General features: G+C 47.7%; 1 protein-coding gene across 2 annotated transcripts in view; it reads left to right on the top strand.

The window, feature by feature from the left end:
- Positions 1–227: 227 nt before the first annotated feature.
- The window catches only part of PLEKHG3 (pleckstrin homology and RhoGEF domain containing G3), a 67,410-nt gene continuing 44,129 nt past the window's right edge, over positions 228–23,508 (top strand). Inside the window, exon 1 of one of the 2 annotated variants that reach the window (XM_019641323.1) lies at positions 228–429. The gene's annotated coding sequence lies outside the window, so the exon portion shown is untranslated. Of the gene's footprint in view, positions 443–23,508 lie in introns of both variants that reach the window. The other variant, XM_019641320.1, reaches the window with a different exon arrangement.

Below are 23,508 nucleotides of genomic sequence, written 5' to 3'. Positions count from 1 at the left end.
CAGAGGCTGTTCCCTCATACCTTTCATCTCCTTATTTCTTCACCATTGTGAAAGCAACATTCAACAGGGCATGTAAAGACAGTGTCTCTGCCCTGGAGACTCAGAATCTGTCACCATCACTGTGAGATGAGAAGGAAATTGCAGTGTTGAGGTTTCTGGCTTGTTCCTCACCGAGAGAAAAAACCCCAACTGCCAACAAAGCCCAAACCAACCAACCAAATGATGCTGGGAGGCTGCTGGGTGGCTGCTGGGAGGCAGGTCTGCATCTGTGACAAGTAAGATCACAAGACGGCTCGGCACAGAAACCAAGGTGACAAAGGACAGAGGATGAGAGCGGGAGGAGAAAGCTTGAGAAGAGGAATGCTTGAAGCTCAGAGGGAATGAGGCTGGTGTGCATGGATTCCGCAGGTCCCCAGGCTGCTGGGGCAGGTAGGGACAGAAGGTGAGGAGGAGAGAAGGGAATTGGGGAGGGGGGTGGGGATTGAAGAGAGGGCTTCTGTGTCCCAAGAGGCTCAAAGAAACAGCTTTGAAAGAAAAGCAAACATTCCAGAGACTCAACAGGATTAAGATGTTAAATACCCAAACCACTGACTCTGGGAAAGGCTTGCACTGAGGCCATTGTCACTGTCACACAAGGGGTCCAGCGGTGGGGTAGGGAGGCTGCTGGGACTGCTGCTGATTCGGATTTGTCCATATAAAGCAATTTGCAGAGAAGGCGGAGTGGAAAAAGAGGAGGAAGCTGAAGTAGTTTAGGAGATATGTTTAAAAGTTTAATACACTGGCTGCACACTGTATGATTCTATTTATACAACATTCTGGAAAAGGCAAAAGGCAAAACTACTGAGACACAAAATACAGTGGTTGCCAGAAGACTGCAAAGGGGTGCAAGTGAACTTTATGGAGTGATGGAACTGTTCTGTATTTTAACTGAGGTGATGATTACGCAACTGTACACATTTATAAAAACTCATTGAAATGTACACTTTAAAAGGGTGAATTTTACTATATATAAATTATGCCTCATAAACCTGACTTAAAAATAAGTTGAGGGAGGTGTCAAAAATTACATACAACTCAGCTTTGTAAAAAAAGAGAAAAGTTTAGCCTCTTTATTTATTATTATTATATATATATTTTTAAGTTTGTAGCAGAAGATAGTTTTATTAGAGCAGAAAGTTACAGCTCTCGAAACAAGAGGGGGTCCTGATTGGGATGCCCCACCTCTTTATTTTTTAAAACCTATATAAACTTCATCACAAATTCTTTTTTTTTTTTTTAAGATTTGATTGGGGAATTGGGGAAGGGGAACAGTGTTGGGGAATTGGGGAAGGGGAACAGCCAAGTTGTTGTCCTTCAGTCTTTATTGTGGAGGGCACAGCTAGCTCAGCTCCAAGTCCAGTCACCAACTGGCTGCCCCTCTGCAGCTCGTGGCCGCTCAGCTCAAGGTGCTTGTGTGTTCAATCTCAGTTGCAGGTGGGCATAGCCCACCATCCCATGTGGGAGTCGAACCAGCAATCTTGTTGTTAGCACATGCTCTGCCAGCTGAGCCATCCTGCCACCTGTTGGCAGCTCAACAGCAGCACAGCTCGGGCGCAGCTCACTGGCCCATGTGGGAATCGAACTGGCACGTGTTGCTCAGAGCTCGCGCTCTTAACAAACTGAGCCACACGGCCGGCCCACAAATTCTTATTTCTATTAATGTCAACTTGCTGATGAAAGGAAAACCAGTCTCTTCCACTTTAAGACAGTTTTATTAAAGTAGTTTAGCTCCTTTTAGATAAAATATTTAATCCAATTCCGGCCTGGACTGTTACCTGCTCTCTAGGTGTAACCCCTCCTGCCCTTCCCCCTTCTGTCCCCACTTTGTGTAAAACTCTGGGGCGATGGGAGAAGGCAGCCGAAGCGGGTGCTGGACCCTGTACTGTCCTCTGGTCCTCAGTGGCCTCCGCAGAGATGTCCTTCACCCATCTGGCCTGCTGGTATTGTGGTTGAAGGCTTGGATGGTGGGGCCTGACGGCTCACCTGACTCATTTGTCCTGTCTCAGCTTTGCACCTCCTGTGGATACAAACTTGCACCTGTTTGATATCTCCATATGTTTTCCATTTCCCAAGGCAGATTCACAGGCTCTCTGTCTACTCTCAACGTGCCATCTGCCGCCCCTAGCAGCTCTGGGAACTCCCAGGTTTCTCCTGGGCTGCGCTGAAGCCAAGGGGAATTGGGGTCGGGCAGGGTGAGGGGCAGGGGGCATCTGAAGCCCCTCTCCGAGACTAAGTATACCATGCAGTTGTCTCTAGTTTGCTGCAGTGCCCCAGGTGGACATAGGGACACACCACATGGATGGCTGCTCCAGGGCTCCCGTCGAGGACTGGGGCACAAATCTTTGTTTCTGGCATGCTCTCAACCTCTGTAGTGGTTGTCTACCGTTCTCCACACCACCACTGAGGTTTGACGTGGGTGGGAGAGCACTGACTTCTGGCCTTCCCACCCCCTCCCTCTCTCTCTCCAAACACCAGAAGGGTTTGTGCCTCCTCTTTCTGTGTTTCAGAGGTTTCCTTTCCATCACGTCTTCCTTCTTGCCTGCCCTGTGGATTTTCTTCTAGATGGTATCCACCTTTCTCCTTCCCTAGGACAATGAGCCCTGTTGTGCAGTAAGAGAATGTAGCTCCCTGAGAATGAAAATGCCTTGGAAAGTGTTTCTAAAATAGCATTTTCATTACTGTAGGACGTTAGGAATAAGGTAGTCATTTCCAAGGAAGCGCTTTTGCTGGCCTGTTAAGGGACTATTTTTAAAATGACAGAAGTTTTCTAAAAATGGTGGAGTTCTCATCCACTCAGATATACAATGCACACGTCGTTATCATTCCCAAAGTCACCTCCTTATCTTTCCCCCCAAGTCTGTTCCTCCTGTGTTTCTAATCTATCCAGGCACCCAAGTCGGAAATTGAGACTCCTCTTGTACCACTTGCTTTAAGTCCAGCCCATCACTGTTCTTCTTTGTTAAACTGGAAGAATTCTTCTCTGTCCTTTCTCCCATCTCCTCTGCTGTTGCTTTAGTTTAGGTCCTTGTATTTCTCACCTTGGGTTGCTGGAATGGTTTTCTGATTTATCTTTCTGTCCCCACACTTGTTACTTGCTTTCCTCTATCCATCCTTCTTGCCACTGGCATGACTTTCCCAAACATATATCAGACTGTCATTCCTATGCTTAAAGCCCTTCTGTAGGGTCCCCGTGCCTCTATGACAGCGCCCCTGGCCACCTCTAAAGACTCACCCCCTTCTCCTATGTATACAATTTCTGCTCGAGCCACATCAAACGGCTTGTGGTGGACTGGTTGTGCAGTCCTGGTCCCTTCCTCTGTGCCTTTGCACATGCTGTTCCCTATGGCTGGACCATCCCTCCTCACCTTCTTAACATACAACATTCAGCTTAAAGATTTCCCTTTCCTTGAAGCCTTTTTTGTCCCTCCAAGCGAGAACTATATGCTTGAGTCATCATGGTACCAACTTGTCTCTCTCAGGACACTTGCCACACAGAATTGTATTATACTGCTAGGCTGTGAGCTCCTTGGGACCAGTGATGAGGCCACAGTAATCTCCATTTTCCCAGCTTGTAGCACAGTGCCAGGCCCAAGCCATTTGAATAAATGAATAACGATGAGCATCAGCCCTGGAGTAGGAAGAGACCTTGAAGGTTATTGGGTTCAATGTTTGTATTTCCAGAAGAGTCTCAGAGAAGTGAAGTCATTAGGGTGACTTTCCACAGCTTAGACCTGGTCCTTTGACTCCGTACAGAGACCTTTCTAGGCTCTGCAGGACCTCTAGACACGGGGGTGCGGGTGGGGGAGCAGACCGTGGGCAGCGGTTGGTGAGAAGACACCAGAGGCAAAAGCTTAACTCAGGGCCTGATATAACTTATTCTTAAGCAGAAAAATGGGTCAACTCCACAAAGGGTTTTTGTAAAACCCTCTCACCTGTGCAATTGGAGAGATGTACACAATGTCAGCATGAGCAGTTGGCACCTGAAGTTACAATAACAATGCTCCGGAAGAAATTTAAATAGAAGGCTTGCTTGTTCACTACTGATTTGCTTGAGGCCCAGCCAATTTATCTAGCTTGATTACATTACCATCATCACAGGGATTTTATTGCTTTATTTCTTTAAAAACAAAATTTGTATTTTATGATTTGAAAAAAACAGTTATACTTACTAAGCCCTCCCCTTGTTTTCTACTGGAGATTTGGTGTGGGGTAAGAGAAGAGCATGGACTTTGGGGTCACAGGCCCAGGTTGCATCTTGGGTCTGCAGCTTACTTATGCTTTAGAGCAAGTCACTTAGTGCCTCAGTTTTTGCGGGTATAAAAATAAAGGTCATGCTAGTATGCCCTATGATTGCCATGAGAATGAAAAGAAGGTATAGGAAAGCAGCCAACAGAGTGGGTAAAGCCTGGCCCTAGAGCCAGAGCGCTTGAGTTCGAATTCTGATTCCATTGCTTGCAAGGTATGTGACCTCAGAAGTGGTACTTATCCTCTCTGCGACTCGGTTTCCTTCCTGAGTATCTGAGTATTGTTACTGCGGCACTTGGACAGTGATCGGCACGTAGTAAGCACCACTTAAGTGTAAGCTAGTGAAACACTGAGCATGGTGCCAGGCACTTAATACCTGGGCATTCCTTTCTCCTCTCTCCCTCAGAGGGAGCCCAGCCTGTGAGTCCATCTGGTGGATGCACAGGACCTTGGCCCATGGTCTTCAGCCCACCCTGCTTCAGCTCATGATGAAACTGGAGGAACCAGGCCTCCCTTTTCTCTGTTGCGCCAACGACAAGTAAACTCTTTCTCTTGGTCACTGGAGTCACCATGTTGACACGATCCCCCCCACCCCGTACATGGACCCCATGCTTCGCTCATCAGGAACACCTAGTACAAGCCCAGCCTTGGGCCAGGGTCCCTCTGCTTCCAGGTCCCGGGCAGTGCAACCTCCTGCCTGGCTTGACTCATGTGCTTTGTTCAGTGGCCTGGGCCCTGGCGACCGAAACCTCCCTGAGGCCTGTTTGGACCTGTTGTTTCTTGGGTTTATTAGTTTCAGCTCATTTGCGAGACTCTCAACTCTGCATGCCAACCCCAGTTACCTTCCCCATTCAGATACATCCTGGGCTCTGAGAGGAAACTCAGCCCCAGCCCCCAGTCGCATTCCTGGAGCTGTGGAGCGAAGGGGTCTGACAGGGACCAGACCCTGCCCTGAGAAGAGAAGGAGCCTGACTCTTGCTGCTGCCGAGACGTTAAAAACAAGGACAGCACAAGTCTGCAGGTCCTGCTCTGTGTCTCTTAGAAACCTCTCCGCCCTGTGACAGTTCTAGGCCCAGGGTCCCAGAAATGAAGAGACCTGAGAACTCCTCTAGGCCCACTCAGTCTTGCTTATCCTGAAGCATGAGATTGAACTAGGGCATCCCAGACAGGTGGTCCTCCAGGCCCTGTGTGAATGTGCTCTGTCACGGAGAGCTCACTACCTTTCCACCCTGCTCACGCCATCTCCAAGCCCCTCCAGTGGCTAGAAATGCAGCTGCTGGAACTTTTACCCAGTGCTCCTAGTCCCTGTTCTGGGTACCAGTCGGTTTGAGCAGTTATCCTGCCCGCCCCATGCCCCTTGGCTTCTCCAGGCTAAGCACCCTCATGTTTCCTCACGTACCATGATTTCCAGAGCCCCTCCCCACTCTGCCCATGATCACTGGACTTCTCTCATGTCCGCAGAAAAGCAACTATAACCATAACAAAGAGGCCAGCAAATATTTAGGGACCTATTATATGGTGCTATCTCACCAGGTGCAGTAGAGGGTGGGGCCCACAGGTATCACACCTGGTCTCTGTCCTCAGAGAGCTGACCATGGAGGAAAGAGGCAGACAACTCCCCCTCACATTTGCAGGCCAATGGTGGCCACCTGCCACATGCCTAAATATTAAAAGTTTAATAGTTAGGGGCGTGATAGCTAAAGGACACAAAGTTTCTTGTAGAGGTGATAAAAAATGTTCTAAAAATTATGATGGTGAAGGTTGCATACACCTGTGAATATACTAAAAGCCACTGAATTGTACATTTTAAATGGATGAATTATATGGTATGTGAATGACATCTCAATAAAGCTGTTTAAGATTTTTAAAGTTTAACAGATAAAATACGTTCTATCTTCCTACCTTGAAAAGTATTCCTTTATAATGACCTGTAGGGTCAGGTGTGAAGTTAGAGTTCTCTGAGTTCTTGGAGTCCTGCACCGACCGGAATGTGGCAGCACAGGGAGAGCTGGTCTGGCCCTCCCCCTCCCCCCCTTCCCCTCCCCCATCTCTGTCCTGCACCTTGAGAGGCCTGTGGGCTCCTTAGGTTGTAAGTTCCAGCTCCATCCACAGCCCCACACTACAGCCAGGGGTGTGCATGCTGGGAGTGGGGTCTACCCTTGGAAGGTCAGACCTGGGGAAGACACCATCACAGGCCCAAGTTGGGCTAGGGGTGTTTGGCCAAGGAATTCCAGAGCATGGTCCAAAGTAGTGCTACACGACAGAACATTCTGTGAAGCTGGCAATATTCTCTGTTTGCCCTGTCTGATGTGGTAGTCACGAGTCTCAGATGGCAACTGAGCACTTGAAATATGGCTAGTGCACCAGGGGAAATGATTTTTTTTTTTTAAGATTTTTATTGGGGAATTGGGGGGATGGGAACAGTGCTGGGGAATTGGGGGAAGAGGAACAGACAAGTTGCTGTCGTTTTGTTCTTCAGTCTAGTTGTGGAGGACGGTGCTTCACTGGCCCAAGTTGGCACCATCATTGCGCTCTTCCCGGGCGAGGCAGATCAGTTGCTGGCTTCTGGACGGCCGCTCACTGCGGCTGCTGGCCACTCACGCTGGCTGCTGGCCACACACGGTAGCCCATGGCAACCCACTGCCACAAGGGCTGCAGCCTACGCCGCCGTCGCTGGCGACTCACAGCAGCCCAGCTCCAGGTTGAGCTGTTGTTCAGCATCTTAGCTGTGGAGGGCAGTGTCACTGGCCCTCATATGTGGGATCCAAACCAGGGCCCTCTGGCGTCCCAAGCCAGTTCTTAACCATCGCGCCACTCGGCCGGCCTGGGAAATGAATTTTTAATTAATGACATTTAAATTTAAATGGCCACATGTGGCTAGTGGCTGCCACATTTAGACAGCATAGTTCTAGAAAGGGGTGGGAGTGGGGGGGGGGCTCTGACAGGACATGTCCTGTTAACTTTGCTGACTTCATCCCATGAGGAGGGGGCAGGCCACAGCAGGATCAGAGTGGGGATCCCAGATCTTAGGAAGATGCTGGAGGGGAAATGAATGTGTTCTTCGAAGGAAACCGCCATATAAGGCAGCATATGCTGTTCCCAGCCAGACCTCTGAGGAGAGAGAAGCAGATGGCTGTGGGGTGGAGGAGGGAGAGGGACTTGAGGGCACCCCCAAACAAGTCCTCCTGAGATTTTTGCGGGGACCTGTTTCACATAAGAGGCCTGCTTTGGTAGTTCAGACCTGCTAGGACTGTGGGTCTTGGCAGAGAGAGAAGCTGCTATTTTTTCTGCTGAGGCCATGTGAACGGGGCAGGCTGTGTGCATAGTTTCCATGGCATAATCTGACTATAAAGCCCTATGTGTCTGTGAGGGAGGGACAAGGAGAGGCCCTCAGCCCGGCCTCAGTCAGAACTAGGCACTGGCCCAGGAGGCATAGTCCCTTCCAATCCCTGCAGGGTCCTGAACCATGAGGATAGGAGGGGCTGTGCCTGGCTGGCCAAGCTTTGGATGCTCATTTGGTTGCTGATTGGGGTGAGGGTGTTGGCTCTTCCAGACGCCTGGACGTGAGGTAGAGGAAAGATAATATCCAGAGAACTGGGCCAGGGCGAAGCTCAGGCAGAACACAGGATATGGATTCATGGAGAGGCTAAGCAGAGGCAGGCAAAGGAAGGCTTCCTTGTCTGCACTTGGCTACCGGCTCCCACCTGCAAAACCGAAGCTGCCTGCAGGCTGGCTGGGGCCCAGCCTCAGGGAGGAAGCAGAACAGGATCATTTGCCCAGAGCAATTCTAGGCAGGTTCACTGAGTTCCTTTTGCTGCTGGAGAAAGGATGTCTCCAAAGAAAAGATGCCACTCTGATAGCCCCCCAAAACTGGGGCTTTGCAGGCGGGAGCCAGGGATGTAGAGCACGGGCTAACATTGATTAAGCTTTTGGAAGAATATAGATTAATAATCATTGGAATACCTAATAGTTCTTGAGGGCCTACCAAGGGACCAGACCTGAGTTCATTTAATCTTCTTAAACCCCCCTGTCTATGGGGAGAGCGAAACTATGTATGCCTCATCTGTAATTTTGCCCCAAGTCACTCAGCCAGGAAATGTTCCAGACAGAATTTGAACCCACACTCTGACCCCCCACTCCCTGCTCTTAACAACCAATTTTCCTGACAGATGTTTTGGCTGTAGGCTTTCTGAGGCTGTGTCCCAAAGGCCTTTGACATGGGCCCTCAGCTCTTTATTATCCTGTTTGCCCCAAAGCTCTTGCTTCCTGTCTCTGCCCGGCTCCTTGGGGTCTCAAAGCCTGGAGTCTCAAGGGGCCCTGTCCTGTGAGAGTGGCTGTCCTTTTGCCTGCTTTGGGTTTGTTGTGACGTGTGGGGTGGCAGCCCCAGGCCACAGAGGTTGCCCAAGACAATCCTGCCTTTCTGAGGGGCGAGCTGTGCCTTGAGTCTCAGGCCGCAGGCAGCACACACAAAGCCCTCTGTCTCCACTAGGGCAGAAAGGCACATTATAGCGGTCGGGTGACTCGGGCTCTGCTGGGGTGGTGTTTATGGCCTGCACATCCCCCACACGGCGTCTCCCCACGCTTGTGAGCTGGCCAGAGGCTGGGTGGGGAGGGGGTCCAGGGCACTCAGGGCCTGGGATTCCTTTCCTGTTGAGGCCCCTGCTTTGCCTCCCATATCAGACCTGTCCCCTCACCCTCCATCCCCTCCTTAAAGGTCCTTCTCTGGACCCACATCTCACATTCCTAAGCCTTTGAATACTCTGATTTAAATGATTGTAGAAAGCACACAGCACTGTGGCTGATACAACAGGCTCTCCCCAAATGTGACTTTCTCTTCTGTTTTCCTTTTCTGGTTTCTCATGTGTGGACTTTATGCAGATTGGAGATAATTTTGTCACTGCAATTTTGACAGAGACCTTGAAAACAAATGTGTTCTTAGCAGCAAGAACAGCTACAGTTTACTGAGCCCTAGCATGTGCCAGGCACCTGACCAAACCCATATCCTCACAACGGCCCTTGGAGAGGATGCTCTTTCTAGTCCCACGTTAAGTGTAAGAAACGCAGGCTCAGAGGAGTTGAGGGCCTTGTCCAAGGTGGCAGAGCTAGTAAGTGGTGCAGCTGGGAGTCAAGCTCAGTGCTGACTGAGTTCAAGCACTCATGTTTGACCATTGTGTTATACAGTCTGATTAGTTTACTAGGGCTGCCGTAACAAAGTACCAAAAACTGGGTGGCCTAGAAGAACAGACATGTATTGTCTCACAGTTCTGGAAGCTTGAAGTCCGAGATCAAGGCATTGATAGGGTTAGTTTCTTTTCAGAGTGGTGAGGGAAGGATCTGTTCTAGGCCTCTTGCCTCGCTTCAGGTAGTTTGCTGGCAATCTTTGGTTCTCCTTGGCTTATAGCGGCATCACCCCTATGCCTTCGTCTGCATGTGCTGTCCTCCCTGTGTACGTGTCTGTCTCTGTGTCCAAATTTCCCCTGATTATTAGGACACCAGTTGTGTTGGATTAAGGCCCAACCTAATGACCTCATTTCAAGTTGATCATCTGCAAAGACCTTATTTCCAAATAAAGTCACATTCATAGGTACTGGGGATCAGGACTTCAACGTCTTTTGGAGGGACACAATTCAACCCATAAAAGCATGCTTCCTTGCTCAATTCCCTGGTGGCCCAGGCTTTCTTAGGAGCATTAGAAGAGGTGATGTTTCCCTGGTCTCCAAGGGCAAGAAAATCTCTTTTTAAGACCCTTTTCACTTATACAGTATGCATACACACACACACACACACACACACACACACACACACACAGAGCAATGGTCAGAACAGGGGCCATACTGCCATGTTAACATCTGGACCCCATGGAGATAGTGGCACATATGGCCAAGGTAAGGCCTGGGGAGTGCCAGGTGCTCCAGCAGGAAGTAGAGGAAACAGCTAGCAGTGCAGACGCTCAGCCCTCCACGCACAGTAGTTTGCACAAAGTCACACCAAATTTGTTTCTAAAATATCCCCATTTCCCTTCCAATCCCTGTGTCCTTTCCAGATGCACCCCCTTTCACCTCAGCCTTCCCTGCAGTCTGAGTCTGGTAGAGACAGGGGGACCTGCCAGTCTCTGCAGCTCTAGCATTTGGTGCAGGAATGACTATATGGAGTATGGAGGGGAGGGAGACGGCTTGCCAGCTGCAACATGGACTCTTCTATCTGTATCTCCAGCTACACCCAAGTTATCCTACCTGGTTAGTTACTGCTCTTGCTGGGTCTCACTTAACAAGCCCCCACTTATCTGGTGTAGGTGGGGCCAGGGAAATGGAATATTAAGGGTAGAAATGTTTCCTGGGGCCCTGGCCTGAGGAGTACCCACCCTGAGGACTTTCAGCCCCCAGGCAAGCCTTCTAGCCACCCGGCCAGCCACAGCCCAGGGCCTTCTCACCCAGCTCCTCCTCTGGGCTCCACCCCAGGCCTGTCCTAGCTTCCTCTGCCCCCTCCTCCTCCCACACCCCAGGAGGCTCCTGGTCAGCTTTCTGTCTTAGCTTCTTGTTCACCTCCATGTCAGGCCTCCTGGGCCTCAGTGCATTACTCATGCTTTACACAGTTATACACACACATGCTCACACACAGTCACACACACATACATATTCACGCACAACCACACACTTTGTAATCACTGACATGCATGTTCACACATACCCACATACACTTGATCAGTCACACACAGTCACATGCTCACACATATGTTCACACAGGCGTGCATACTCACACATGTGCACACATTCACATATGCCCCCACACACATCCCTGTAATTCTCTCTGTCTCTCTCCCTCCCTCTCTCTCTCACTCTCTCACACACACATACACACACACTCATACACATACACTCATACACATTCACACACACATACGCACACAGCCTCATACACACTCCCAGAACCTCCCTATTTAGGGTTCTGCTATGCCTGAGCAGGGGCTTCCTTGAGTTGGCTCCTTAGTGGGTTTATAAATAGGTCCCCTGGGATAACGTGACCATTTGTCTTGCTGGGAGAATGAAAACAGACAGAAAGAAGGCCATGATAGAACCATGGGGGGACTAGAAACCTACCTGATTTTTGGGTTAAATTTTAGCTCCATCATTTTATGGTTGTGTGAACTGAGGTACTTGCCTTATTACTACAAATTTCAACCTTATTTGGAAATCAGGGACATGTTACCCATTTCATAGAGTTGTGTTAAAACTAGACAATGGATTTGAAAGATAGTCTGGCATAAAATAGGCAATTGTTATTTTTTATTTCCATATTCAACTGTACTTATATTTTAAATTACGTAACACTCACATGATTCACAATTTAAAAAGGCAGAAAAAAAGTATACAGTGATGTCTCCCTCCCACCCTTTTCCCAAACCACCTAGCCTTTTTATCTACAACCAGCGTTACCAGATTCTCATATTTTTTTCAGGGAGATTTTTACATATGTGAGTAACCATATATGCATATATTATTTTCTCACTTTTTCTCACAAGTACTATGTATCATTCTATGCTATCTTTTAAAAAATTTTTTTTATGTGCTATCTTTTTTTGCTTAACAATATATCTTAGAGGATGTTCTATATCAGCACATAAAGGGCTTCCTCATTCTTTTATGGCTGCATTGAATTCCATTGCATATGAAGTTACCATCATTTACTTAATTCTCAGTGGATGGGACCTTTAGGTGATTTTCAGTCTTTTGCTTTTTCAAACAAAGCTACAGTGAAAAATCCTGTACAGACATCATTTCCTGCAAAGTGTGAGTATGCCCATTAATACTGAAAATATTGTAAAACGGATACCAAAAGTTGCTTTTCCTAGCACATGGGTCACTCTTCCTCTTTCAAAGGCATTCACGTCTACAACTTGGGGCTGCAGGAACTCTGATGGGTGTCACAATACTACTCACACTGGAGGGTGCTGGGTTTTCCCAGTGCCATAAACCAACCCCAGAGACCCTTGCTTTAGCTGAAGAACTCTTCCCTTTTGATTTTGAGCATTTCAATTTGATTCAGTCCATATGTAATGAGCTAACACTGCCTGGATGTGGAAGGACAGTGATGAATATGTTATAGATCTGCTGAGAAGGGTATTTGCAAACCAAAGAGCATAGTGCTCATGCACTGGCCTATTGCTTCATTTAGTCAGCAGATAGTCACCGGACACACACAACCTATCACACACTGTGCTGGGGATGAGGACACAGTGGAGACAAACCAGTGCGGGCCCCGCCCTCATGGAACCTGCAGTCACAAGGTGTAGAGAGACACAAAGCAAATAATATACAAATGATACAAGCCATGACAGTAAAGCAGAAAGTGGAAAGAGCATTTCCCAGCTTAGACCAACCCCAGAATTTTGAGGCAGGTGAGACACCCCTTGACTCTTCTTTTCTGAAGCCCCTTCACATTTTCCCTGGAGCCACCCAGAGTTTCGGCCCTCTTCCCTGGTTATCATTATGCCTGTCACCTCCTTTCCCTCACCCACTCTGGGCAGGTGAGGGCCTGGGAGATGAGTTGGGGGTGGTGGTGGATGATGCCACCCAGACACAGCTGGACACCTCAGGCTTCTGCCCAACATCAGCCTCACTGGCCTTGGAGAACTGTTTTGGTCACTGGTGAGAATAGGAACCTATAAATGAGAAAAGCTTGGCTGTCACCCACTCCCCTTGCAGGATAGGCAGAGCCCGGTCCACAGCTTCTGCTTGGGGCTCTTTCTTATCAGGGCCAAAGCTGGCTCACCCTTCCTGACACACAGGAAAGCAGCAATCTGATAAAATTAGGTTGCACCTAGGTGTCAGCCACTTAATGGGGTGACCCTCCCAGGAATTTTTGCATATTAGATAATACCACATTGAGAGCCTTGCTTAATGCAAAGGGTGAATTGCTAATTATAGAGGCCACCCAGGTGGGAAGATTTTATTTGAGTGGATCACAGGGTACCTTCCAACACTGGCAAGTTTCTTTCTTTCTTTTTTAAAGATTTTTATTGGGGAATTGGGGGAAGGGGAACAGACAAGTTGCTGTCGTTTTGTTCTTCAGTCTAGTTGTGGAGGACGGTGCTTCACTGGCCCAAGTTGGCACCATCATTGCGCTCTTCCTGGGCGAGGCACATCAGTCGCCTGCTTCTGGACGGCCGCTCACTGCGGCTGCTGGCCACTCACGCTGGCTGCTGGCTACACACGGTAGCCCATGGCAACCCGCTGCCACAGGGGCTGCAGCCTACGCTGGCGACTCACAGCAGCCCAGCTCCAAGTTGAGCTGTTGTTCAGCATCTTAGCTGTGGAGGGCAGTGTCACTGGCCCTCATATGTGGGATCCGAACCGGGGCCCTCTGGCGTCCCAAGCCCGTTCTTAACCATCGCGCCACTTGGCCGGCCCTAAAAAATTTTAATTGTCATAAAAACATGACAAAATCTACCATCTTAACCATTTTTAAGTTTACAGTTCAGTACTATTAATTATATTCCATTGTTGTGCAACAGATCTCTTGAACTTTTTCATCTTCCACTTTATACCCATTGAACAACAACTCCCCCCCCCCCCAGCCCCTGGCAACCACCATTCTATTGGATTGTTGGAAAAGTCATGACTTATTTTTGAGATGAAAAACATAGAAAAAACATGTCATGACTTTTCCGACAACCCAATATTTTCTGTTTCTATGAATTCGACTATTTTAGATAATTCATATAAGTGGAATCATACAATATTTGGCTTATTTCACTTAGCATAATGTCCTCAAATTTCATCCACATTGTGGTATGTGACAGGATTCCCTTGTTTTTAAGGCTGAATAATATTCCGTTAAATGTATATATCACATTTTCTTTATCTATTCGTCCCTGGATGGACACTTGAGTTGCTTCCACCTCTTGGCTATTGCAAATAATGTTGCAATGAACATGGATGTGCAAACTTAATTTATTTTTTTTTTAAAGAACATCCCAGATAGATGTAGAAAACTGTGGTCAGAGAAAGTCCAGAATTTATTGAAGTCCTTCCTGGACCGGAGAAGCCCAGGGTATGAACTCTCAGGCCCCTACCTTCATCCTCCTAACAGCTAGGGAGTTGGTCAAGCCCCAGCCTCTGGAAAGGTCTGTAAACTGGAAGAAGCATGAGGCGGAGTCATGGACTAGAGTGGAAGGTGTACAGAAAGGAGCCAAGTTGGCATCAGCCTGGCACACAGTCCTCTGCCATCCATCCACCTCTGAAGTATTTCCCACTGTCGGTGTTCTTCCAGCCCTGCTTGTATCTACCCAGTGCCCTAGCCTGACTTCTGGTACCTGGGAGCTGTGATCTGAGTCCAATGTGAAGGCATTTGATTAACTGACTTACTTTCCCACAGGTCACTTTTTTCTTTTAGTCTTGGGTCTGTGTCTTGGTGTTAATTTGCAGTGCTGGTGTAGGTCTCTCCTGGGTTATCAGGACCCATTCACCTAGTCCCTGACTGTCATGACAGAACAGATCCCCTTCTAGGCTGAAGGTTGTGGGTGGAGCCATGTCATCCCTGCTGGCTGGCTTGGATGGTTTCCCATTGTGTTAGGTGACAGATTGTTCTTGGACAGGAAACTATTTAAGTTCAGCTTTTCCTCTGATGGTCTGGGAGGCACTCCATCAACATGCAAGGAACTGAAATCCCACAGGCCCCGGTTGTTAGTGGACCCATGAGCTGGGGTCCTCAGGCACAGTGTGAGATACTTTCCACAGTCGGGGAAGAGTGTCGGATATGGAGTCTCCAAAATCACGGGGTTATGGGGGTAGGGTGTTCTCTACGGGGCTATTGGGACGCATGGAAGTTATTTCCTTCCTCACTGGACTGTGGCTTTGGGGCCACCTGGTAGCCTCAGCTGACCTTTTGTGAGGTCCTTTTAAGAGGCAGTGGCCCTCAGAGGGAGAGCCTGGGTGATGACAGTTGCCAGAGTTCAAGCAGCTGATGTCTGTGTTTAGGAAGGAGGTTGACACCAGGGGTCTTCTCTGTTTCCCATCCCACACCATCTGCCTTTCCTGATGTAGGTCATTCTTTGGGATGTTCTGTTCCAATTTATCCTGCCTCTTCCCTTCCAAGCCCCGAGGTGGATGGAGGAAGGATGTTCTCTAGGCTTAGTGTCTATTGAAATTTAAATTCATTTCTATTAAATAAAATGAAAAATTCAGCTCCTCAGTTGCACTAGCCACATTGTAAGTGCTCAATAGCTACATGTGGGCAGTGGCTACCATAATGGATATTGCAGATCTATGGCCTTTTCACCATCACACACAGGTCTGTTGGACAGCACTGCCCCAAGCCTCCTCTCTCTTTTCTCCTCTATGATTGTGACCTGGAGTGATTGGAAGCTGCCGCTCCCTTCAGCTGGGGCCCCCAGAGCTCACTGCCTACTGAGAATGAGCACAGTGGACATTCCTTCAGTCCTCACTCAATACTGAGTCCAGAGCAGCCTTAGGTTCTGAAACCTTGCTCTTCCAGAAGCTGCCACCCCAGCCCTTTATGTCCCTTCAAGTGAGTTTTGGCCTGCAACAGGGATTCTGTTCTGCTCCCCACCAAATCCATTTCATGAATTTTCCAGGGTGTAAGGGTGCTCCAGCCTAACCCGGTCTTCTGACCCAGATCTCTTTGCTAAAACACCACATCTCCTTGGATGTGTATTCAGTTATGAACCCCGTGGCAGTGTCCTGTGATACACAGCTGTTGTCTATATGCAGGCACTCCTGGCAATTAATCATTTGTTTCTCTGTGAAAAGAGTCTGTCCGGTACGGTTGGGAGGAAGTGGGGACATTTGTCTGTCTGGAAGTCTGTAATAGGGGTTTTCCAGAACAATGCAGTACAGGCTATCATCTTCCCCAGATCAGTCCAACGTTGTCCTTTTAGTCCTTCAGGTCCACCCTACAGCACCAGGCATGTATTCCCCACATGACAGCCAACTTTAGGACTCACCAATGAACCTTTTACCTGCTTTTTCAGGGGTCCTGACAAAGGGCTAAGGAGAGGACTAGGAGGGAAACTTCCTCTCTTTCCACTGGGGTTGATAAGCTCAGAGAGCATAAATCTAGGGTTGCCAGTAGCCGGCTTCCTTGCCTTACAATGAGAGCCAGCCTATAAAGTGGATCTCAGTAGAGTAGAAAAAGGGAGAAAACAGAGCCCTGCAGTATTATTAGAGCCAGCAGTGCCTTAATATTTTGCAAACCAATGTACCTCCATACCTGCAGTTTCCATTAAAAGAAACAATTAAAGGCTTTTCTGCTTAAGTTAGTTTATATTGAGTCTCTCTGTCACTTGCAATCAATGACTTAATAGAGTCATTAGGTGTGAATATTTGGGAGGAGGAAGCCTCCGTTTGAAGACCAAGTTCAGGCCGTTGCCAAGATACTTGCAAGGAATGACTAGCCTGAAATAAGAAATGACCCAGAGGTTCATACACAGACCAATGCTGACCATAGCTTTGCCTTCCCAGCACTGTCTTCTCCTCCTGATATTTCATCTCCTCTTCAGCTCCCCCAAATACTATCTCTCAAGACTCTGTTAAAGCCTACCTCTTCCAAGAAGCCTTCCCTGACCACCCCAGCCTCTACTCCCTGGCTTCTAGTATCAATTATAATTACCAAAGAACACGAACTGTCTTATACCACGTCAGCTTTCATGGTCCAGAATGGGACTCTAAAGATTTTACTGTTATATATTTGCAGTTTGTCATCCCTCCCACCGGATCAGAGTCAGAGATGAGATCTGACGCTTTTGTGTCCCATCCAGGAGCCAGAATAATGCCTGGCACATAATAGAAACTCAGCGACTGTTTGTGGATTAGAAACCTGTGGAAACAAGTGTGAGAGCAACAGGAGTGAAGTCTGACTGCAGCTCTCCTCCGTGGGCAATAAGTACCCCACTTAAGTGTCCAGGGTGACAGTGGGTTGCATTCCTTTAGGCTCTTACCAAAGGACTCTTTTTCACATCAGGGAGTGAGGATGGAGGAAGAGGAGCAGCCAGGGAAGAGAGTGGAGAAGAAGTGAGAATATCGACTTTTGCTTGATGGCTGAGACCTTCCAGGGAAGGTTGCCTAGGCCACCAGGGATAGTGGAGAAGAGAAGTGACTCTGTGCCTCAGACTCCTCTGAGCTCCCCGGGGGAGGAATGCAGACCAGCATGTGGGTATCTGGTGGGGAAAGGCACAGGTCTGAACCAGCTCCTCTATGGAAGTGGCTTCAGAGCTGGCTCAGGAGCCATGTGGGAGAAACCAGTGTCCTTACTCCACGGTCACTCTTTATTCTGGATCCTTTTTTTTTTTTAATAAGATTTTTATTGGGGAATTGGGGGGATGGGAACAGCGCTGGGGAATTGGGGGAAGGGGAACAGACAAGTTGCTGTCCTTTTGTTCTTCAGTCTAGTTGTGGAGGACGTTGCTTCACTGGCCCAAGTTGGCACCATCAGTGCACTCTTCCCGGGCGAGGCAGATCAGTAGCCGGCTTCTGGACGGCTGCTCGCTACACACGGTAGCCCATGGCAACCCACTGCCACAGGGGCTGCAGCCTACGCGGTCCCCGGTGACTCCCGGCAGCCGAGCTCCAGGTTGAGCTGTTGTTCAGCATCTTAGCTGTAGAGGGCAGTGTAACTGGCCCTCATATGTGGGATCTGAACCAGGGTCCTCTGGCGTCCCAAGCCAGCTCTTAACCAACGTGCCACTCGGCCAGCTCTAAGATGCTTTGACTTGATGTGGCATTAGAGAAACCAGGATATTGAGGTGGGGCTTGGCAACTTGACGCTTAGAAGCAGAAATAAAAATAGCATTATTAGCTACCTCTTTCTGTGGACTAGGAGCTGTGCTAAGTGCCTTGCAAATATTTCCTCGCTTATTCCTGAATAACACCCTATGAGATAGGTATTACAACTCACTCCATTTTCCTATGAGGAAACTGAGGCACAGCGTGGGTAGATGGTTTGCCTAAGAAGCAGAGCTAGCATTCAGGTGTGTTGACTCAAAAGCCTGTGCTCTTAACCACCACCATGCTTCCAGAGGGACTGCAAAGCCCTCCATCCTGGTCTGGTCTGGATGCCTGAGAAAGTGCCTTTCCATGGGCCACAGGGATACAGGTGAGCTGGGAGAGGGGAGAGCATTGTCATAGGAACAGCAAGATCCACCATGAGGAGAGGGTAGCATGAATTGCAGCTGGGGCTGAGGATGGTTCTGGAGGCAATTCTGTAGGAGTCCCTGAGCTCTGCAGGAGGCCAACGCCCTACTCCTTTCAGCAGCACTTCCTAAACCTCAGCTTTGCTCCCTGTGTCTCTCCCCAGGGTGGGCAGAACAGGATGTTCTCTGAGTACTAACAGCAAGACTATTCCTTGGGGATAGGCAGCAGAGCTGTGATTAGAGCGTAAAAGTCTGTGGTTGCCAGGCAAAGGCCCGGCCTTACCTTTTATAGCTGGCTGGCTTGAGACATCACAGTATTTAGAGACTTCTGCTTTCTTTCCCCCCTCTCGTCAGCTTTATGACCCTGAACACATTCTTCCTTTTCTTTCCATGATTCAATTTACCAGCCCTTGGACAAGTCTATAACTCACTTGTGAGCCTAGAAGGATTTCTGGGGAATTGTAAGACAATTCACACCATTTGGTTGGGCAGAGTGGGGTGAGGATATTTCTTGGGTTTAATCTGCTTAAGTTGCTCCCACCTCCTCTGCTTGGGCCTAGCGGCTCCTTGGGAGCTGGGGTAGGGTGTTTTGGTGGCAGGATGCTGGTTAAGAGCACAAGTGTAGGCTGCAGGGGATCCTGGGCTGGGTACATTTCCTGAGTCTTCCATTAAGGGCCACATGGCCTGGGACATGTGACTTGGCCTCTCTGAGGCTTGATGTTCTTATCTGTAAAACGTGAGAGAGCTATTATTTTGCCTCAATGGATTGGCGAGAGGATGCAATGAGAATGCTGATGGAGCACTTCATGCTGCTCCTGGCATGATGCTATCCTCATACACTACCTAGCAGGACAACCACAGGCCAGGGATAAGGGTATTTGGATCACAGGATCAGGGGTTATAAAGCCAGGCTTTTCTCCCTAGACAAGCTTGGAGGTGAAAGGAAAAGACAGCTTGTTGTAACTAAAAGATCCAATTTGGGGACCTTTAAGATGACACAATCCAAGATTTCTAGGACTGCAAGAAACCCTGGAAATCCTCTAAGACTGAGAAGAGAGAGGGCTGTTATGTAGCAGGAGAGTGAATAAGAGCGGGGCCAAGGGCCACCTCCCCAAAGAACCACTCAAAAAGAAATTTGAGATTCTGGGCCAGCCGAGTAGTGCGTTGGTTAGAAGTTAGCTTGGGAGGCCAGCTCTGAGCAGCAGGACCCCGGTTTGGATCCCACATGAGGGCCAGTGATGCTGCACCCTCTACAGCTAAGATGGTGAACAACAGCTCAACTTGGAGCTGGGCTGCCGTGAGTTGCCGGCAACAGCGTAGGCTGCAATGGGGCTGGCCAGCAGTGGGTGTGAGCCTTTGTGAGCTGCCATGAGCCGCCGTGAGTGGCCGTCCAATGACCGGCAAGAGACTGCCTCAGCCGGGAAGAGCACAATGATAATACCAACATGGGCCAGTGAAGCAACGTCCTCCACAACTAGACTGAAGAACAAAAGGACATCATCTTGTCTGTTCCCCTTCCCCAATTCCCCAAAGCTGTTCCCCTCCTCCAATTCCCCAATAAAATCTTAAAAAAAAAAAAGAAAAAGAAAAAGAAATTTGAGATTCTGATGGGAGTGCCTGGCAGCCAAGGATAGGACTGTGGGGTCTGTGAGCCTGGTCACTGCTCAGGTAGAGAAACAAAGTTACCCCATCCACCTTTGGGTCAATTCCACATTCCCCCTGGAGGAGATGCTGGTGACTTCAGAAATTAAATGGAGTTTAAGTTAAATTAAAATGGAATTAAGTTTGCCCTGACCTGATTATAACCAACCCATATCCGGCACAGAAACCAAAGTAAGGGTATGCAACTCTGGGACCCGCTGGTTCCTTGGCACAGTTGCTTTGTCCTCTTTGGACAAGATAGAGGAGTCAGAGCTGGGAACCCATAGGCCCCTGTTAGGAAGAAAAAACATCAACAACCAAAATTACAGCCATGAACTCTATCCATCTGCAAGTAACTGGACAATTACCTCCTATTAAGCTCCCTTTCATTAATTTGTTTTCTGAGGGTTACAGCAGAGTACTTGGTGGGTGTACTCCACCCTGCCTATCACCACGCTGTTGAAGATTAAGCATTCGTCATGAATCAAGGTGGAACTCTTCCACATCTGATTAAATATAATAGCCTTATTATTCCAGCATCATGAGGTCTTAAACACCAAGCCCTTTTATCTCTAGAGCCCTAGGAGGGGTTGCAGGGGTGGGGGTGGGGTGATTTTGAGTCCTGTGTTGCAGGGGAGGAAGAGGAAGCACCAGGAGGGGAAGACACAAGGCAGAATTCAGACCAGTGTTTTTCAATGTGTGGTCTATAAACCTCTCTTGCATCTGAATCACTTGCTTTTAAAAATGCAGATTCCTGGAGTCTGCTTCAATCCTGAGTCAGAAACTTCCCAGATGATTCTGTGGATACTCAGTCCTGAAAATCTCAGGTAGAAGTGGAAAACCTCCTGGGATATTAACAACGTGGGTAAATGAGATACATCACAACACCATTTCAGCCCATAGTTTCTAAGCTCATCCCAGAAAAAGTTTCGCTTCAGCATTAGGCTGGGTGAAGCTTGACTGTTCCATGTTTTACACTCAATCCATCTACAGGTGCTGGTGCAAATAGAAGACTTTCTGGCCCAAAGGCCAGAAGTCAGAAAAGAAACAGCATGTTTGTATATAAATTAGTCCCTAGCTCATCAAAAGCTAATGTCTTAGTTCCAACTCCCTGGTCTCAGGTGTTGTAAATGCTGACTTACAGCCTCTTTTATCTACTGATAGTGAAGGTGAACATAAGTGATCTCCAGAAATGGTTCACACGTGGCTCCCAGGTTCTTGAAAAACCACAAGTGATTGGCAAATGTTTCTGCTGCAGACACGAACTCAAACAAACAGCTCAGTTCCTTCAAGAGCTCCCCACAGCAATGGCTGTGAGCCTGAATGGAGTAAGGAGAGAAGTCCTCCTCTCCCTTCCCCCACACTTTCTTCCCCTTTCTGAACTCAGATTTTGTCTGACACTGAGGGATCTAGGCTGGGGAAAAGAAGCTATTGATAAAGAATTTCAGGAAGAGGACCCTCCCTCCAAGGCCACTTCACTCTCAGAGTTAGCTAACAGACCTTCCATTTTATTCTTGTATTCATTTCAGGAAGTCTGGGGGTCACAGTGCACTAAATCACTGTTTGTAAGGCACACATTCCATTGAACTTCATTCAGTGTGCTCTGGAGAAATACAGAGTTGGGTCCTGCCCACAGAGGAGTCTGATAGGATTCTGATAGGTTCTGACTACAGGCAGCCTGGATAACTCTGGGACAGGTGGTAGTGGCTCAAACTTTTTTTTTAATAGCAGATTTATTGAGATATATTTCACATACCACACAATCCACCCTACGATTCAATGGTTTTTAGTACATTCAATATTTTTAGTATTTGTATCACTCCTAAAAGAAACGCCAAACCTGTTAGCAGTCATTCACCATTTCTTCCAACCTCCCTCTAATTCCACTCCAGCTATAAGGCAACCACTAATCTACTTTCTGTCTGTATAGATCTGCCTATTCTGGACAGTTCATAAATGGAATCATGCACATGTGGTCTTTGTGACTGGGTTTCACTTAGCATAATCTTTGCAAAGTTCATCTGTGTTGTAGTACGAATCAGGACTTCATTCCTTTTTATGGCTAAATAATATTCCATTGTATGGATATACATTTTGTTTGCCTATTTATCAGCTGATGGACATTTGGGTTGTTTCTACCTTTTGGCTTATGAATAACGCTGCTATGAACATTTGTATACAAGGTTTTGTGTGGACAGATGCTTTCATTTCTCTTGGGTACGTACACTTAGGCATGGAATTGCTGGGTCATATGGTAACTCTGTGTTTAACCATTTGAGGAATTGCTGAGTGTTTTCCAATGCAGCTGCATCATTTTACATTTTCAATAAGCAATGGATGAGAGTTCTAATTTCTTCACATCCTCATTAACACTTATTATGTGTTTTTGATTTTGGCCATCCTAAAGGATATGAAGTGATATTTCATTTTTTTTTTTCCTTTGCATTTCCATAGAGTAATGATGTTGAGCATCTTTTCATGAGCTTATTAACCATTTGTATACCTTCTTTGGAGAAATGTCTATTTAGATCCTTTGCCCATTTTTAAATTGGATTATTTGCCGTTTTGAGTTATAGGAGTTCTTTACATAGCCTAGATACAGTCTCTTACTCGATATACGATTTGCAAAAAATTTCTCCCATTCTTTGGGTTATCATTTTACTATCTTGATGTCTTTTGAGGAACTCAAGTTTTAAGTATCGTTGCTGTTCAGTTTGTCTTTTGTTGCTGTGGCTCACACTTTGAGAAACATTGCTAAAAATGCAACTTGAAACTCTGAGACCTCAAAGTATGGCAGTACTTTATAAGTCACCATTGACAGGGATTTCATCCAATTTCGGGTTTCATTCCCCCATCCCAGCAAGCCCAAGCTCCTCAGGGCTGGAGGCACAGAGACCCAGGGGACCTTCATCGTGTTTACATCCCCTCCTCCTGAGGTCTACCACAATAGAGCAGCTGAAATGACAGTTTGGAAATGACCTTTATTGTGGAAACTCAATGGCCTTTGTCTCTGGGATTTGAAAGTTTGATGCAAACGTTGGCAGCCAGAAGTTAGAAGGAGGAGGGAAAGGGCTGGGAGAAGAAACCCTGCCATTGACTCCCATAGTGAGTCATTTCGACTCGGTGTTGTCTTGGTTTTCTCACCCATAAAATGGGGAAAATACCTCCATCTCCCCATTTCAGTGGGGTACTGTGAAGATTAATTAATTTGTATTTGTAAGAACTCTTTGAGATCTTGGATTAAAGGCATTACTGAGGCACAAGGTATGATTATAATAATAAATGACTTAATAGCAGGGAGGGTGAGGCTACTAAAGCTAGAATTGGTAGGGGCAGGAAAGGGAGAGGCTTTGAGTTGTAGAGGGGCTGCGGCCTAGAGCTCTTGGGCCCAGACACAGACTTTTATTCTTTTTTTTTTTTTTTTTTTTTTTTTTTTT

This window comes from Hipposideros armiger, unplaced genomic scaffold (assembly GCF_001890085.2).
Source record: "Hipposideros armiger isolate ML-2016 unplaced genomic scaffold, ASM189008v1 scaffold_59, whole genome shotgun sequence".
Classification (NCBI taxonomy): domain Eukaryota; kingdom Metazoa; phylum Chordata; class Mammalia; order Chiroptera; family Hipposideridae; genus Hipposideros; species Hipposideros armiger.
Note: the sequence above shows the minus strand (reverse complement) of the source record. Positions and strands in the feature narration are given on the sequence as shown.